This window comes from Aphidius gifuensis, linkage group LG3, assembly GCF_014905175.1.
Source record: "Aphidius gifuensis isolate YNYX2018 linkage group LG3, ASM1490517v1, whole genome shotgun sequence".
Classification (NCBI taxonomy): domain Eukaryota; kingdom Metazoa; phylum Arthropoda; class Insecta; order Hymenoptera; family Braconidae; genus Aphidius; species Aphidius gifuensis.
Window position 1 is genome coordinate 12,497,303 of NC_057790.1, and position 3,385 is coordinate 12,500,687.

The 3,385-nt window shown below is 27.2% G+C and overlaps 1 long non-coding RNA gene across 1 annotated transcript; it reads left to right on the top strand.

The window, feature by feature from the left end:
• The first annotated feature begins 437 nt into the window (after positions 1 to 437).
• Positions 438 to 1,791, top strand: LOC122851973. The gene is made up of 3 exons (XR_006373776.1): positions 438 to 750; positions 829 to 1,299; positions 1,374 to 1,791. It is a non-coding gene; the product is annotated as an uncharacterized LOC122851973 (long non-coding RNA).
• Positions 1,792 to 3,385: the final 1,594 nt, after the last annotated feature.

The following is a 3,385-nucleotide window of genomic DNA, read 5'->3' on the forward strand; positions in this document are numbered from 1 at the left end:
ATCAACGAAAAAAAATTTATTATCAAGAGGCACGGTAGTGCCTCGAGTCAAGTATGAGAAAGAAATGTATGTGTGTTGATGAGAATATGTGTGAGACGAGATTAACTACTACTACCGTGCCTTATTATACATCAAATATTTTGTCCCCTTCCGTCGCGAATCTATTAGAAATTCAATTAAAATATGATAGAGTTGAATGAGGATGCTGAGGTTTGGTAATGATCCCATAAATCGATGTCAAGCTTTTTTTAAAAAAAAAAATCAGATTTTTCCATTGCCTTAATATATATTCAAAGCATAACTGATATTTACGGTCTTTTCGTTTTTCTCAAATCGACTACATTTTGTTCGTTCAGTTGGTATCAAACCACATAAAACTTTACTATATTGGCTGCACTGCAGAAATTTGTTATTATTTCTAATCATACATAACCTCCAGAATACGTTGACTCTCTCACGTCAAACGTCAAAAAAAAAAATAAAAACAATTATAAATATAAATAAATAAATAAATAAATATTGTTGATAATTAAAAAAAAAATATATATATATCGATTATTAGAATAAGAATTTAAATACATCAACAATATTCACAATAATAATATTTTATAAATACATCAAGTAGTAATGATTTACTTGATTTATTGGGTGGTCTTGATCTTGGTATAACAAATGATAATAATACTAGACATACTGGACAAATTCAAACACCACAATTATTTCAATCAACTGGTAATAATCAATTGGATGGTAATAAATTAAATAAAATAATTTTCTTATAATACTAATAAAATAATAACAGTTATTTAATGTTTTGTTAATTTATAGGAAAAATTAGTTACAAAAGCTATATTGAATTTGTTGTACCAAAAAAAAATATCCGTACATTAGAAGAAAATATTCAAATTGCAGCACGACAAGTTGCATCAAATCTTGGTGGTAATGTTGAGCAAAAAAAAAGATAGTTGTTGGGAAAAGTATTTTCAGCTGGAGTTCCAGGATTAAAAGAAACACTTGAGCATGGTTTAAAGAATACTTTGGACTTAATCAAGAATTACATGAAGAGCTCAATTGTATTCAAGATGATTTACTAGTTAATGTGTCTACAGATAAAAATCTTTTTGCAATTACTGGATCATAAATTAATTTTGTAAATATCATTTGGAAAATATATACTATTTGAGTAATTTTTGGAAAAAACCATTTGAAACACCAAATACATTGGAAGTCAATATGTTGGTAGTTGATTCAAATGATACAACATTAACTTATTTTTTATTTCAAGCTGCTGTTGCAAGAGTATGTTTTAATTTATTAAATTTTACATTATTATTGGTGAAATATATTTTTTAATTTAATTTAGTTTAATGCAGATATTTCAATTACAAGTATTGCCACCGTCAAGCAATATTACATTACCATCTGGACAAGTAACACAAGTACTAAAAGTAAATCAAATTTATCATATTTAATCTATCTACATGAGTCCACAAACAACAAATGATTAAGAAAAAGATTTAATTATACAAAATAGAATACGTCAATTAAATTGAGTAACATGTCATAAGCTGAGAAAAAAAAAGGTGACAGAAGAAAATTTACATTACCAGAAATAACATAAACAAGTATTAGTGATCTTTTAGTAAAACATCCATATTTTATTTTAACTATCCAACAAATTTAGCTAATTTTTTGGTATCATTTTTTGACAATAAACGTCCATCAGTTCGTGAAAAAGTATTTAATTGTGTAAAAAATATATTTAAAGATAATAAACGTGGTAAATTATCACTTGTTATTATTATTCGTAAACTAAACCAATATATTAAATTACGTGGTCACTTGGTTCATACTGAACTTGTTAAAGTATTATTGTCATTGAGAATAAAAGATATTGATCTTGATAAAGAACGTGATGATGAAATGACACAAAAAAAATTAATGAGCCATCAACAACGTATACTTTCATTGAGTAAACGTGAAAAAAGTAAAAAATTAGAAGCTGTTGAAAAAGAGCTATTGGAATAAAGTTGAAGAACAAAAAATATTAACTGAAATAACAAGTATTGTATTTACAATATATTTTAGAATGTTAAAACAAGCACCGAATAGTCAAGTTTTACCTATAATGTTTAGAGGGTCTAGCTAAATTTGCACATTGTATTAATCTTAAATTTTATCAAGATTTAGTTAATATCAGAAATACACTGATGGAAGAAAAAATTTGGGTTTACGTGAACAATTACATTGTATACAAACTGTATTTACAATATTGTCTGGACAAGGACCAGCATTAAATATTGTTTCATACAGATTTTATGTACATTTTTATAAAAATTTATTATCATCAATTAATGCTGGGAAAAATCAACAAGATTGTCATATTATCATTGAAATATCAATTCAAGTGTTGATTATAATCGTAGATAAACTTTAAATTATTTATTCATTCATTCATTACGTTTTTTATAAAAACAGGAGCTTTTACACAAAATAATCGGTTTTTGTTTTGTCAAAAAAATAAATCTCATATTAAATTACAACATTTGTACCTGGTAGTGGTACTGAATTTTAATAATTAATTTTCAACAGATATGTACAGTATGAAGTTGATGGAATGTACATATGGAATTACCATGTGGTACAATGTCTGATGATAAAATGCAACAGTTGGGTATCCCTGGTGGTAATATTTCTTCAAATTTTCTACGAATTTTTACGACATTGACCCATTCGAGAAAATAGTTTCAGAGTTATCTCTCAATTTTTCTTCGAGTTCTTCGGAAAAACTTCTCCGATTGCTCGGGAACTTCTCTAAAAGTCAACCATGTGTTAACATAGTTCCAAAATTTTCTTTAAATGTTTCTCCGAGTTTTTTTGAGGTTCAGAGAAGTTGGACTATTAGTAGAAATAATTTATAGATTTTCTTCGAACATTTTTCGGAATTTATTCAGTTTTCCAAAGAAGCTTCTTCGATTGTTTGCGAACTTTAGAAGAACTATTCTCAGAAATTTGTAAAAAGTTCGTTGAAATTTGTAGAAGTATTTCCACTAGGAATTATTCGGCAAAAAACCTTAAAATATTTCTCGAAGCTCAGAAAAATAATTAAAAGTACGGAGAAAACTTCCGAAGATTTTTTAAAATTTTTTCTCCGCATGGGTCAATTTCGTAGAAATTTGTTAAAATTCGCAGACAGCTCTTAGAAAATCCGTAGAAATATTTCTACCACGGATACCAGCATTACAAGAGGAAGGTTTATTATTTCTTTGGGTAATTGAACGTGCTACGGAACTTGGTCGTGAATGTTTACAGCTATGGGGTTATGATAGAGTTGATGAAATAATATCCCTGGTGAAAAAAAATCTGGCAAATTCTGACAGATCCT